The sequence below is a fragment of the Cibotium barometz genome, chromosome 15 (genome assembly GCF_041138505.1).
Source record: "Cibotium barometz isolate CiBa-2024 chromosome 15, ASM4113850v1, whole genome shotgun sequence".
NCBI classification, from domain to species: Eukaryota; Viridiplantae; Streptophyta; class Polypodiopsida; order Cyatheales; family Cibotiaceae; genus Cibotium; species Cibotium barometz.
Genome location: NC_141060.1, coordinates 821252 through 837024, shown reverse-complemented (window position 1 = coordinate 837024; position 15773 = coordinate 821252).

Genomic DNA, 15773 nt, shown 5'->3' with positions numbered 1-15773 from the left:
AGAGAGCAGGAGGAAATCAACCCTCCGCTCAACCCCCTTAATTGGTGCGATCCACTTGATTGCATAGAGTTCGAGCAAGTGATTCGAATCCAGCTCGATTGACAACTCTAGGCGGATCCGCTCACCAAAGTTATGGATTGCATCGACATCCACGTCGTGCATCCCTACATCATCGGACCCACTCCATGAGTTCATTGGCCAATATGATCAGGCGCCAGATCTCGTGGTTGTTTGCCACACCATCAGATTCTTCAATCTGATCGTTAGAGACGTTCCTAGATTGGAACCATTACAATGAAGGCACACAAGGCTTGGCCTTCAAGGTCAACAAAGGGCCAACATTGAAGCAGCTATTTGGCTACTACGAGCATGTCTAATGGATGCTTGCCTAGTGCCTCCAAACATTCGAAGATATGATGGAGACCACATTATGGATGAGCTACTGCATCTTCCATAGAGCCCCCCCTTGCATCCTACCTTGTGACTCAACTTTGTGCGGACCTACTCAATCTACTATCGTTAGATCCATGCCAGCTCTGAGGATGAACCTAAATTAGGGAGGGGGGTATGTTAACCACTTCAGTTAACATTATTTTTCAAGTGTGGTCACACTTCTTGTAACTTATCTTTTTGTAACCACGCAAAGCGCTAACTGATAAAAGAGATATGGGATGACCGAGCTTACGGCTTGTGTAATGTCAGTCGTAAAGAATGAGATGGACATAGAGCTAAAAAGCTAGTTTTGGGCCCCCAATCATTATAAAAAGGGAGCTCATGTAGATAAGACATTTTATGGAATATTAAAAGGGACAATCCCATTTGTCTTAATTGACTTTTGCTCTCTCCCTCCCTCTCTTAAGCTTGTGGTTGCTTGCTTGTGTTATAGATTCTTGCACGCTTGATTTTTGTGTGTGCATGTTAGGGATGGTGTTAATCTAGCTTCTCTTCTCCCCTCTCTTCTATTGTCTCTCTACCAAGATCCCTTTGGCATGTTGGCATGAAGTGAAGATAGAGATTTCCATAGCTCTCTCCTTCTTTGCTCTTCACCTAGCTTGTGAATCTCCACTTGGGTGACACAAGTGGTGGTAGAGTGAGCCCCTAGCGGCCTCACATAGGGGAGTTAACCCTCATTAGGGTTGGCTGAGTGCTAATCTTTGAATCGACCCTTGCATGGTCGTTTCTCTTCTTCTCTCCCTCTCTTGTGTGCAAGGTTATATGTTTAGGTTAACAGTATATATGCTCTTTTCTACTAGCAATAGGCTTGTCGGATGGTTGTCTATACTATGTCTTGTCTAGATTACCTTCCAGAAGGTCCCCATGAATGCAGTGCTGCTTAGCATGTTCTTCCCTCTTATGGCATTAGGCATAGTTGGATAGCATGGCTAGGTGATGCCGCTTATGTGGTCTACTATGGCTTCCCTGTATTAACTTCCAGAAGGTCCCAATGAATGTAGTCGGTGCTTGGCAAGTTCTTCCCTCTTATGTGTTAAAACCCTAAGATCTCTCTAGATAATTGTTATGCATAAACTCATCCACCCGACCACCCTCGAGCCCAAGGGATGCACACATGATAAATAATAATGAAATACATCATACCTTTACCTTGATGTCCCATACCATCAAGAGGTGTAACTCCAATCCAATAGCATGTAGCTATAGTGTGAAATGTAGGTGAGTAGATATGATCCTCTACATAAGAGACCATAGCCTAACCCTCCAAGCCTCCAAGCCCCCCTTGAGTGTGCCCCATGCCCCTATTATAGGAGGGCCCTCAAAAGACTCGACTCTCCATTTCCCATGTGTGACCCTTGGATGCATGACCCTAACCTTAATCCTTAAGGTTAGTCCTAACCCATGCTCCACTAGAGCTTGTTCCCATGCTCCCATGCTCACAAGCCTAATGTGGGTTAGCCTCCTAGTATATGTACACATAATGTGCATATAACATACTTCCCCTCTCTCAAAACATTGCACTCTTGCAATGAAAAGAAGGAGAACTACACTGAACAATCTCAACCAACTCCCAAGTCGAATCCTCTATTTTCCTATCTTTCCACCTAATTTTAACCTCAGGAATTAGTCAACTACAAAGTTTCCTTTCCCTGAATTCAAGTACCTTATCAGCTTCATGTGGAACATAAGATAAATCTTCGACTTCAACGAGTTCTTGAGGAGTAACATTGTTATCCTCACCTCCTAGTTTCCCTTTCAATCTATCGATATGAAAGACTAGATGAACTCTAATAATTGGAGGTAGTTTTAGTCATACTACGCAATCGTGCCAATCCAATGTATAAATCAAAATGGACCACAATATCTAGGAGATAAATTCAAGCATTTTCCTTTTGACAAAATTTGAGAATCTTTAGGAACTTTTAAATAAACCAATGCTCCTAGTTCAAAAGACCAAATTGAGCGTTCTCTATCAGCATAGAACCGTGCCCTATCCTGAGCACTCCTGATAGAATCCTGAGCTTTGGTCAGCATTTCCTGCATATCACGTAAGAAATCCCTAGATGCATCAAGCTCGATGTCCTTAAGACCAACATCAATAGGTGCCCTGGGTTGATACCCATATATAAGCATGAACGGACTAAAACCAATAGTCGTATGTTTAAAACTGTTATAGGTAAATTCCATCATTGGAAGATGTTTTTTCCAATTTGATGCTTTTCTAGAGACATATGTATGAAGCATATCCTCTACAATCAAATTCATATGCTCTGTTTACCCATTAGACTGCGGATGATCAGAGGAATTCATACTCAAAGTAATTTCCTCGTTGTAAACCATTCGGAATAAAGTAGGAAAACATAGCATTATAACAGCAGGAACCAAGGATTCATCGGCGCCCCGATGTACCAACTTCTATACATGGAATAATCGATGTCTCGAGTTACCCATATCAACATAGAGAGTCATCAGCGTCTCGATGAGTCACATATGTCCATCCGTAAACTATCACGTTGACTGTATAAATTACCTAAAGTACGGAACTAGAGAAAGAAATGCCAACAAAGGAAAAATCCAAATTTTCTTAATCCGAACAAAACAAGATAAACTCGTTGAACTCTAAAGAAAGAGATTTCAACAAGTGAAAATGCCAACGAGATTACACTTCATCAATACATGCAGGCTATAGATAAAAGAAGTTTATCTAGAGAATGTCCACACTATAACTTCTAGTGAATTTAGAAAATGAGATTGTCTTTGAATGTTGAGGTCAACATGCTAAGTGCTGTAATCAAAGCAACAATCTTAAGCCCAAATTATCCCATAAGATAATATATGTGAGGGATCACTAGTGTCCCATACCACTATGATACCACCCATACATACCTTAACAATTTGAAACTCCCTAGTATACCGTCTAGAAAAATATGACTAAAATCTTGTATAAAAGGAATAAGATGGACTTTCACATACTAAAATCTGTCTCTATATACCTGAGACTACATCAAGGAATAACTCTTTCCGAGTACATCATTAGAAAAGAATTTGAATTATTGGCGCCTTTCTAATGATAACTAACCAAAACACAATAAAGTTAGGGTAAAAAAATAACTCACCTAGATATATAAGGAACTAGGTATCCGAGTTAGAATATGTACAAGAGTACAAGCAATTAACTCCAAAATTATGTGCAAAAAACGAAGGCAAATGCTACCTTCAATGCACATGATATTATCCAAAAGATCAAAAGATCCATATAAAACTATGGATAAAAGCATAAAAGCTCCTCGAATCCATAAAAACCATAGTTGATCATAATAGTCAATGCATGCCATCTAATGGTCATTAATCATGGCAAAAGAAGCAGTAAAATTGGTGACCAACTCATCAATCCGGAGTATATGAGCGTGGTGTCGTTCAAGCAAAACTCCAAAAAGTAAGCAAGTGAAACACGTGTGTAGCACTCATTAAAAAACCCCTAGACACAAGTGATCTAGGCAGAACCTGATGAGTCCAAATAAAAGTTGAAAAACATCCAATAAAATCCACCAAAACAAACAGATCGACTAACCCATGATAGAATTTGTCTTAGGCTTAAGAAATTAAGCATAGACTACACTTAAATAAGTGCAAAATAAATTATCATGGAAAAGTGTCAAAGGTGAAACACACTTTGAACAACGCAGATTATAGCCATCAAAAGTATGGAACATGTCCAAAAAGAATGGCTAAACAATGGTAAAAAATCATGAAAACATCGTTTAGAATTAATCCAAAAAAAATAACGAGGTACAATCGTATTAATAATATGCGAATAACCCGCATCTATCTAATGTCAGCACGAGAAAATATACTTCAACATTAAATAACCCTCAAAAATATTAAATTCTCGAGAAAAAAAAATTATCATGATTTTTTTCTAATTTTATAGGGCCTTAAAATACTATAATTTTGAATTCCACCAAACCTATCTTATGGCATTCCAAACCTATATTTTTTCAAAAAAAAATTAGCAATTTAATTTGTCAAAATACCATCGATATTTTTTTAAAATACCAATTTCTAGGATTTTTAAAAATAATTTCTAGAATATTCTTAATTTTTTTTAAGAATCCCATCGTTCAACAAAATTTCCAATTCCGCCCGACAATTCTCAAATCCAATGAAAATTTATAATTTTAATGAATTTTTTAAAATTTTGGATCAAAAAATATATTTTTAAAGGAATTTGAATGGTCACGGGCGCCCGAATGGACACCCCACATGCCAAATACCAACCCCACATTTTCTAGAAATTTAAAATAACCTTTGTCTAATTTTCCACTAGTTTTTAGGAATTTTTTGAAAATTTTAATTAACCCCAAACACATTAAGAGTACGAACGGTCAAAAAATTTCGGAATCCCAATGATTTCTCGGAATACGGAAAGCCAAAAGTTTTGGGAAAATAAAAAGACAAAAAAAATCGGAATGTGAAAGGTCAAAAGTTTCTGGAATTCGAAAGGTCAAAAGATTTTTCGGAATCCGAAAGGTCAAAAGATTTTCCAGAATTCGGAAAGCCAAAAGGTTTCGGGAAAGCGAAAAGCCAAAAGGTTTCCCAAAAGATGAAAAGCCAAGAGATTCGAAGAAAATAAATTTAAAAAAACTCCAGATATTTTTTTTTCTCAAATCCCATATTTTCTCATAATTTTCAGGCTTTTTTTCCAAGCTTTTTTGAAAAAAAATTCAAAAGCTTTTTTATTTAAAAACTCATAAAAAAGGAAAAATAAAAAAAAACTTAATAAGATTTTATTAAGCTTATAACTCAAAAAAAATTTAGGGGGGGGATTGTTTTTCGCCGGCGGCGGGCTGCAGTCCCCCACCCCACCCCTGTGGCGCAGAAATGAAGGAGAGGGAGAGATTATCTCTCCTCACTCTTCTCTCTCCATCTTCTCCACTCCCTTCTCTCTCCACCCTCTCCTTCTCTATTAGAGAGGAGGCTGATTCATTTTTAATTAATCTAATTAAATTAAGCCTAATTATAATTAAATATTAATTATAATCAATATTTAATTAAAAATCCCTTTAAGAGAAGTTCACATGGGCGGGAGGAAAATAGACGAGAAAAATCAGATTTGAGAGGCGAAGAGGGTCCCACGCACACGAGAGAGCATTTCATACATCAACATGCTGTCCCCTACTACATTTCAGCCGAAAATCGGTAGAAATTTGATCGCATACCAGTCGAAAAACCTACAAAAATGTATAAAATATATATATTTAACCATAAAAATGCTCAAAAAAATTTTAAAAAATTAGAAAAAAATTCCTAAAAATTTTAGAAATTTAGGGAATCCATTCTACCAAAAATACCCACAATAAAATATGTAGTATTTTTGTAAAAATTTTGATTAATGCTTATTTTATAGAAAAAAATAGCATTTAACTCACGAAATTCTCCCATAACGTCGATTCGTCCATTGAATAGTAGTAATACACGTTCCAATCGCCATATTGACGATCCATGTCCAAATCATCAACACAAAGTAACAAAATAACATTTTTATAGTAAATATTAAATTTTATTTTAAAAAAATACCAAAAATTGCAATAAGAAAGAAAAATCAACAACAATTAACTAGAGATTGTTCTAATACCACTGTTAAAACCCTAAGATCTCTCTAGATAATGGTTATGCATAAACATGCATAAATTAGGCATAAATTCATCCACCTGACCACCCCCGAGCCCAAGGAACACACACACGAATAATAATGAAATACATCATACCTTTACCTTGATGTCCAAAGACACCATCGACAGCAACACAAGCAAAGAGCATTGTCAACATAGGCAAATACACCACTAGAGACAACCACAATGTCACCGGCTATAGGTTTGAGATTTGGATTAAGCCATCTCACGCATTAACCTTTTCCAACAATCCTCAATAGCCATTGTACATTTGTTAAGCTTATTACTTATTATTCTTTTGGTTAAATTAATGTAGTAGCTGCTCCATGAGTACATATCCATACTCATGCATTAGGTGGAGAACATTTGCACCACAACCTCACAAACCATCGACAACTTCCAAGTACATCTCTGGACATGGGGCCATGGTGGGCGAAAGCCTGGTCAATGGTACAACCCATCACCTAGAATTTTCCTTTAAATTACAAACCTCTCCAAATGCCACCACCATCTTCACAAATCAATGATCTTCAATCCTTAGTGAAGATATCTGTATTAGCCATGCAAGTCGACTTAATTCAATCCTCACCAACCAACAAGTGGCTGATTCAACACATAGCATTTCAATAAGAGTCTATATGACTCAATTCTTGTACTTCATGTAAATCTGCTTCATAAGAGCACTTAAATATTAAAAAAAACATAAAAAGTACATATGCAGAAGAAGATAAAAATAGGTCCTTCTCAACAACATTTGACAAGAATCCTGCCACACAAAGAGACATCATCAAAAGCCAATTACTTCAAAAGATGAATGTTGCTTCAATGAATCAAATGAGAAACTGAGAATCACCATCTCATTCTGTCTATGTTCCTCCAGATCCTTCCCTCTCTTCTCTCCCATTATTAACATCTCTTAGTGTCCCCACTAACAAAAATCAAATGTAGCTTTGCCGATGATTGCCAAAAATAAATTGAGCAAAAAAAAGGGACACACAAATATAAAAATCCAATCATTTGCAAAAACCCCACCCCATTAGGAATTCCCAGTACACCATTAACCTCTTTATTCATTAACTAGCTTTTCTTATGCCTTCTGGAGGAAGAAAGACCATTGAACGTCACTCAACATCAACGCCATCGACATAACTTGTTCATTCTCCCCACAAAGGTCTTCAACACGATCAATCAAGAAGGGGAGGATGTTAACCCAATTCTAGGGTTAACAAGACATACCACCATTATCTTACATCAAAGAGTCATGTTAAATACACCAAAGGGTCATACATTCAAGATATGAAGCAATAGTGTCCATAGTTACAACTTAGATAGGCGCTGTAATGGTATGACGGAGTATTTATGGTGATTCTCGCTTTCAAGTGTGTGTGGTAGCAAGCAACGACAAAGTCCTAAGTGATTTACTTCATGGATATATTATGAGAGTAGTCATTGTAATTGTATTGAGCCTTTTATGAGCCTAAAGTGATTTACTTCATGGATATATTATGAGAGTAGTCATTGTAATTATATTATGCATTTTATGAGCCTAAACTGGCCACAGTTTAGGCCATAGTTTAATTGTATTGAGAGTAGTCATTGTAATTGTATTGAGCCTTTTATGAGCCTAAAGTGATTTACTTCATGGATATATTATGAGAGTAGTCATTGTAATTGTATTACGCCTTTTATGAGCCTAAACTGGCCACAGTTTAAGTGAGTGTGAACACTTATGGTCATGTATATAAGTGAATATCTCTCATAATACAACATACTCTCCCATTATGCAATTAAGTCTTGCTCTTGCTATTCCTCTTGCTAATCTCTCTCCCTAATCCATGCTAGTGTGTGTGTGTGAGTGAAGTGAGGTGAGAGGAGGGATGAGTACCTATAGTGCAATGCGATGATGTGACAATGCTTGTGCGGGAGGCATGGTGGGATTGCTTCTCAAGGAATTTTAGAGCTTGGAGACCTCAAGGGTTATGAGCTCGGCCATTGGAAAGATCCTCACGACAGTTGTAGTTCACCAGGTAATCTCTTTTCGGATGTGTTTCAAGGAGGGTTAGGGTGAGCCATAACAGCATTGTTTGATAATTTTGGGACTGAATTGAACTTTTCCAGTGCATTTCACCCATAGACTGATGGACAGACAAAAATTTACAACCAAGTGGCCTTTGATGTGCTGAAGTGTTATGTCCACATGATCAGTAAGGTAAGTGGGAATCATTTTTGCCTTTAGTTTGTGCAGTTTTGAATGATTCATTTTCTTTAAGTATTGGCAAGAGTCCTTATGGAATAGCGTTTGGAAGCCCTTTTACATTCCTACCACCTTCCCTTGTCTTCTTGCCTTCATGCTAACTATCGCGCCAAAACTACCCTACTCTAGGATATTCTATGTCTCATAAGCCCAAACTAATGGTTGAACCATCAACCAAAAGCCACTTCCGCCCTTGCTTCATCGTGTAGCAAGGTTGCTCCTATCTTCACCCATGTTCTTAAGCCTAATTTGAGGAAGGCAAGGAATAGTTTTGATAAAACCCTAAGATCTCTCTAGATAATCATCATGCATAAATATGCATTAATCATGCATAATCTCATCCACCCAAGGGATGCACACATGAATTACAATGAAGTACCTCATACCTTAATCTGGATGTCCCATACCACCAAGAGGTATGACTACAATCTAGCAACAGCCAGCTCTAATATGAAATGGCAAGAATGTAGATTCAATCCTCTATACAAGAGAACATCCCTTGAGTGTGCCCCATGCCCCTATTATATAGGAGGGCCCTCAAGTGACTCTTGACTCTCCATTTCCCATGTGTGACCCTTGGATGCCTGACCCTAACCTCAACCCTTAAGGTTAGTCCTAACCCATGTTCCACTAGAGCTTGTTCCCATACTCCCATGCTCACAAGCCTAATGTGGGTTAGCCTCCTAGTATATGCACATATAATGTACACATAACATACTTCCCCTCTCTCAAAACATTGCACTCTTACAATGAAAAGAAGGAAATCTGCGCTAAACATTCTCAACCAGCTCCCAAGTTGAATCGTTTATTTCCCTATCTTTCCACTTAATTTTAACTTCACGGATTAATCGACTACAAAGTTTCCTTTCCCAAAATTCAAGTACCTTTTCAGGTTCATGTGGAACATAAGATAAATCTTCAACTTCAACGAGTTCCTGAGGAGTAATTGAGTTATCCTCACCTTTCCCAGCTTCTCTTTCAATCTACTGACATGAAAGACAGGATGAACTCTAACATGTGGAGGCAGTTTTAGTTCATACATAACCGTGCTAATCAGACGTATAACTCGAAATGGACCACAATATCTAGGAAATAATTTCAAGCATTTTTCCATTGATAAAGTCTGAGAGTCTTTAGGAACTTTCAAATAAACCAATGCTCCTAGTTCAAAAGACCGAGGCAAGCGTCCTCCTATCAGCATAAAACCATGCCCTATCCTGAGCACTCCTGATAGAATCCCGAGCTTTGGTCAGCATTTCGTGCATATCACGTAAGAAATCCCTCGATGCATCAAGCTCAATGTCCTTAAGACCGTGGACATCAATAGGTCCCCTAGGTTGATACCCATACATAAGCATGAACGGACTAAAACCAGTAGCTATAATGTTTAGAACTGTTATAGATAAATTCCATCATTTTGGAAGATACTTTTTCTAATTTGATGGTTTCCCAGAGACATATGCATGAAGCATATCCTCTACAATCTGATTGACATGCTCTATTTGCCCATCATACTACAGATGATCAGAGGAACTCATACTCAAAGTTGTTTCCAATTTAACTTCCTGCAAAAAATTGGCCCTGTGAACTTAGAGTCCCGATCGCTCACAATATTAGAAGGTAGGCCATATTGTCTAAACAATTGCTCGACAAATTGGTAAGCCAATTTTGAAGCTTTAATTGTTGTCTTTGTGGGTAAAAACCTAGCCATCTTTGTCAATCTATCCACACAACGACCCAAATGGCATTGTGACCCCTGCTGGTGTGTGGAAGTCCCGTAATAATGAAATCTATGGAAATACTTTCCCACTTTCTAGATGGAATATCCAAAGGATGTAATAACCCAACAAATTTAAGACGTTCAACCTTATTTATCAGACATTGATGACATTGAACCACATAACTCTGAATAAAATCTTTTATTTTTGGACAATAAAATGTCCTTCTAACTAATGCCAAGGTATGCTGTATGCCAGGATATCCTACCGATGGTGCATCATGGCACTCAAATAGGATCCTCAACTTAATTTTCGGCACATCGACATGCAAACCTTATCATTTCAAAATAAAAGACCATTCCGAATAGAAAATTGGTTGGCTTTTCCTTTCACACCAAGTTTTGATCTACTTCAGAGTTGGACCCTGATTTTACCAAATTCCAATATTTTCCAAAGAAAATACCTGTGCTACATTTTTCCCTGAGTGAATCATACAAGTTAGAAGTAATCTCAGTGAAGCAAAGTTCATTAACTTCACCAATTCGACTCAACGTATCAGCAATGTTATTTAAGCTACCTTTCCTGTATTTAATCATAAAATCAAAGTGTTACATCAACTTAGCCCATCTGGCTTTTCTACCCTTTAAGTCCGGTTGATCACAAATATACTGTAAAGACTGATGATCTGTCAAGACCATAAATTGAGACCCATAAAGATACTATCCCCATGCCTTTAAAGCATAAATGATTGCAAACAACTCTTTCTCCTGAACTGGGTACCTAGTCTATGCATCACTGAGTTTCTTACTCTCGAAGGCCACAGGATTCCATCGTGGAACAAAGCTACGCCTACCGCAAAATCACTAGCATCAGTCTCAACAATGTAAGGTCTGCAAGAATCTGGCAAGGCTAACACAGGAGCATGTCAAACTTTATTTTTCAAAATCTTGAAAGCCTCCTGTAGCTTATCATTCCACACAATTGGAGAATTGGACTTCTTATTTTTATCTTTAAAAAGATTGGTAAAAGGTACAATCAACTTCGAATAATCCTTAACATATTTTCGAAGAAATACCACAAAACCTAAGAAAGATCTTAGCTGTTTGACCATACACGGAACTGGCCATTCCAAAACCTTTTGGATCCAATCCAAATCTATACTCAAGCCATCCTAAGAGATCTTATGACCTAAGTATAACAATTTCTTTTTAAAGAAATCACACTTAGATAATTTACACTAAAATTTTTCCTTCCTGAGCCTTCACTAGAACCTCTTTAAGATGACTCTCATGCTCATCCAAAGTTTTGTTGTATATCAAAATATCATCTAAGAAAACTACCACACATTTTCCTAACAGATCTCGAAATATATCATTCATCATCTGTTGGAAAGTTGCTGGTGCCTTAGTGAGACCAAAGGGTAATACTAAAAATTCATAATGGCCATATCTTTTCCTAAAAGTAGTTTTAGGCACATCTTCCTTTGTAATACAAATCTGATGATAACCAGTTTGCAAGGCAAGCTTTGTAAAATACTTAGCTCCATGCAACCTATCAATAAGATCATCTGATCTAGATAATGGGTATCTATTTTTAATTGTAACCTTGTTTTAAGACATTTATAATCAATAAGATCATCTGATCTAGATAATGGGTATCTATTTTTAATTGTAACCTTGTTTTAAGACATTTGTAATCAATACACATACTCCAAGTACCTTGATCCTTTTTCTTAACCAAGAGAATTGGTGCACACCAAGGAGACTTACTTGTTTTAATTTGACCCATCCTTAAATATTCAGCTAGTTGTTTGGCTACCTCATCCTCCTTAGATTGACTAAGCTCGAAGGAATACTATCAGGTTCTGTCCCTGGTACTAGCTCTATTTTATGGTCCTCCTCAGATTGACTAAGCTCGAAGGAATACTATCAGGTTCTGTCCCTGGTACTAGCTCTATTTTATGGTCCACGTCTCGTTTATTTAGGAGGTAATCCATGAGGCAATTCACTAGGAAATACATTCTGAAATTCAGTTTTAATGAAACTTAACACTTTACTTTCCCAAACATCTAAAGAAAAAGTGTTTGCATCAAAATGAATACATGAAGACATTGGATCCATAACCAATTGGAAAAGTTCATGAGGCAATTCACCAAGAGGTAATCCATGAGGCAATTCACCAGGAAATACATTCTGAAATTCAATTTTAATGAAACTTAACACTTTACTTTCCCAAACATCTAAAGAAAAAGTGTTTGCATCAAAATGAATACATGAAGACACTGGATCCATAACCAATTGGAAAAGTTCATAGTAAAAAATATCTTCCATTAATTCCAGCTCATTGATAAAAGTTTCCTTGTTGGGTACAACAATGTTTCCTTTAAGAGTTAAAAGGTTTCCACTGTGATGGAAAGACATCAAATGTTTGACCCAATCAATAGAAAAAAAATATTTTTGCTATGAAACCATAATTATATCCACATGACCCAAGCTCATGACATGGAAATCAAGCCTATCTAAGTACAATTAGATGTCTAACGGTAGTTTTGACACCTTCTTGTCCCAAAATTGGACTTGTCCTCCAGCCATCTTGACCTTGTACATGTGATCATTCTGCATGGTTTTCAGCTTCATCCTCTGTACCACAATATTGTCAATAAAATTGTGAGTACTACCAGGATCAAATAAAATATGAACCCGATGTCCTTTCATTGGTCCATAAACACGAAATAATTCGTTTGGACCATAAACGTCTTTACTGAAAAAAGTACAATCGGAACATTGTGTTCCTTCAAGATGCGTAATATTGACTTTAGAGAATTTGCATAGATTTCTTTGGTATGAACTTTTTCGGTGCTGCCTTTCAACTAGGCACCAAAGTTGTTGTAGCTCCATTCAAAGGACAAAATTTCTTTGTATGCCCTTTCTCTTTGCATTTAAAGCATGTGAGTTTAAAGCATGTGAGTTTTTCCTTACAAACTTTGATTTTTTTGCTGGCATTGTCACCATTTTTGGTTTTGGTGTGAAAACCAATTTTCTTTTCTATCCACTATTTGAATAAGTGAACGTGGATTTCTTTTCACTTGATGCTAGTTTTGATGAATTGGCACCAACCATTGTTTTGTGAAAAACCTGAGCAGCCTAAATAGCATTCGCAATCGTTTTAACTTTGCACTTCTTCACCTCATATTAATAATCACGAGATAAACCATTGATGAAAATACCACACAAGGTATGATCATCAGACTTGGCTTTAGCAGCCAACTGTCTAAACTTTTGCACATAGTTATAAAAATACTGATTAGCCGTGCTATTTTTAACTAGCTTGGCAAAAACTTCAAATTCATCCTCATGTTGGACAAACTCTTTCTTGAATGCATCTTCAAATCCTTGCCAAGTAATGGGAATAGAATCTTCTTTTAGATCCTTCCACCAAGTCAAAGTTTTTCCCTTTAATAATCCCTGTGCCATCTGCAATTTTCACGCATCAGTGAAAGGGTGAAAAGCAAAATGTGTAGTCACTTGTTAAGCTAGGCATTCGACACATTCTTGTGTCTTCTCTTTCTTCTCCCCGCCATACACCTTTGGTGCAAAAGACGGAGCGATTGCTTAGGTAGGAGTAGATGAGGTGGCTAGAAGAGCTTTCTGTAGAGTTAAAATCTACACTTTAAGTGATTCCATCTCATCATGGCACTTTGCTATCGTAGCCTCGAGCCGTTGTGTCACCTCCAAAAATTCACTCTTTGCCCTCTTATTCATGGAATTTAAGATCTTCCCTTCTACAATTGGGATGATCACTCATGTCATCGACATTGTCATCGACCAAAAAGTCAATATGAGCCATGGTAAATGAGTTCTCTATGAATATGAATTATACTTTTCTTTACCCTTCTCTTAACCAAAAGTTCTAGTAAATTAATTCACTAGAAACAACTACAAGAAAAATGCTTCAATTAGCATTTGGTGGCTAGATATTGGCTTTAAAAAATCATAAAAATATCGTCTAAAATCAATCCAAACAAATATTTTACTAATACAAGGCATGCTCATGTTAATAATATGCAAATAACCCGCATTTATCTAGTGTGAGTACATAAAAACATACTAGAATACCAAATAACCCTCGAAAATAAGAATTCTCAAGAAAAAAAAAGTACCATGATTTTTTCCTAATTTTCTAAGGCCTAAAAATATGCTGATTTTGAATTCCACCAAAACCCGTCTTATGGCACTCCAAACCTATAAAAACATTTAGCAAATAAATTTACCAAAATACCATTGATATTTTAAAAATACCAATTTTAAAGATTTTTAAAAATAATTTTTAGAATATTCCTAATTTCTTCTGAGAATCCCATCATTTACGGAATTTCTAATTTCACCCGACAATTCTTAAATCCAATGAAAATTTATAATTTTAATGAATTTCCTAATTTTTTGGGTAAAAAAATAGATTTTTAAAGGAATTTGAATGGTCACGGGCACCCGAATGGACACGCCACATGCTAATCACCAATCCCAAATATTCCAAAAATTTAAAATAATCTTTGTCTAATTTTACACTAATTTTTATTATTTTTAATTTTTTTTAAAATTTATCCTAAACGCATTAGAACACGAACGGTCAAAAATTTCAAACTCCCAATGGTCTTCCTAGAATATGGAAAGCCAACAGTTTTAGGAAAATAAAAAGACAAAAAAAAATCAGAATGTGAAAGGTCAAAAGTTTTCGGAATCCGAAAGGTCAAAAGATCCCCGGAATTTGGAAGGTCAATAATTTTCCCGGGAAAACAGAAAGCCAAAGGGCTCCAAGAAAAAAATTTCAGGGAAAAAAAATTCAAATCTCTTTCCTCTTTTTTTTTCAAGCTTTTTTTAAATCAAATTTGGCAAAAAAAACCAAATCTCTTTCCTCTTTTTTTTTTCAAGCTTTTTTAAATCAAATTTGGCAAAAAAACCATTTTATATATTTTTAAAGATTAAAATAAAACTTTTTTAAGCTTTAATAAATAGCTTATAAAATTTTTTTAGGGAGGGGGGCGATTTTTGCCCAGCGGCCTGCAGCACAGCCCCCCCACCCCCGCGATGCGCGTTGTGAAAAAACATGGAGAGGGAGCCTTGCCTCTCCCTCCTCTCTCTTCCCCTTCTTCTCCATTCATTCTAGTTCTCTCTCTCCACCCCCTCCTTCTCTATTAACATAGAGGAGGTTGATTTAATTAATCCTTCATTAATCATAATTAGAATTTAATTATGGTTGTTGGGAAAGGTGTTCATATGATGCATAACAAATATGGGGTTATGGTTGTTAGGAAAGGTGTTCATATGATGCATAGCAAATACGTGTGATTGGCTCCAATGGGTGGTGGTGGTAGAATGAAGTCCCAAATATGTCATACATGAAAGCAAGAGAGCCCATTAAATAATCCACAATAATCAAACCGCCTTTATGTATGAAATAGGCAAGCCTACAAAATGAAGGCTAGTAAGACATTTTGTCCCATTATGTAATACCAAATCATGCATACCTCTTAACTTTGAAAGATATCTATAATAAGTGGTGATTTATTTGATGTTAACTGAGAGTGTCTACATCCCTGAGTTTATCATGTCACAACTAAGTTTGTGTGGAAGTTATTAGTTTGGACTCATCTACTAGCTATTAAGACATTGAAGTCAC